Source organism: Mesoplodon mirus, assembly GCF_964341445.2.
Source record: "Mesoplodon mirus genome assembly, chromosome: 3".
Classification (NCBI taxonomy): Eukaryota; Metazoa; Chordata; class Mammalia; order Artiodactyla; family Ziphiidae; genus Mesoplodon; species Mesoplodon mirus.
Window position 1 is genome coordinate 45,863,300 of NC_138978.1, and position 905 is coordinate 45,864,204.

Genomic DNA, 905 nt, shown 5'->3' on the forward strand with positions numbered 1-905 from the left:
TCCATGCTAATATTGCTTTTCTTGATCTTTACCATAGAGTGGTCCTACTTCCCTTACCAATTACTTCTAGAAACAAAATTACAGGAAGAACTAAAGCAATATCATAAACATTAAGTTTAACTCCTTGTATCTCATCAAAGGACATAATAAATAATAGGAATGTATTTCAACACATAGGAGAAATACTTTAAGAAATCTTCAGCACAAATACATTTTTAATAAAACATTTGAAGCATTTCTTTATACTTTGACATTTTCAGTTTTATTTCAATGTGGGTAAGGCTGGGCAGAATACTTCTGTCAGCTATTCTGAATTTTAAATACATAAATCACCTACCGTTTAAATCTTATTATGCCATGACTTTCGTAAGCAATATAACTTTGCTTCTCTAGGGGAGCCTGGAACACTGTGAAGAATACAGAAAATAATTTTCTTTGCCCTTTCCCATGTCTGTTTCTCAGAATAGACCTCCAGCCCTTACCCCACAATGATGAAGATGTGAGCAGTTATGTTCATAGACATGTGACGCAAGCTAGATGAACCAGAATTCCTCTCTAATTTGAGAGACCCTTGGTCAAATTTCTATTTATGGTGCTGAGGGATTTCTGACACCCACCCTGTAATTAATCTCTTTTCATCTCTTTCTCACAAATACTCTTCATGTAATTAGTCTCTGTTTTTCTTTCTCTTGGGAAAAACAATTAACAAAATATAATATTACCTTTTGTGCTTAAAATACTCATACCAGGACCTGTGCATATCTTCCCAAGAGATAAATCATGCCTATTACAATAAATGAAAAGAAACTTGTCTCAAATATGGTAGTAGCATTATCCAGGCCGATCACGTCCCTCCTAGGGGGAATATTAAAAAGTATTAGAACACCTCTCTCTGTTGAAGCACC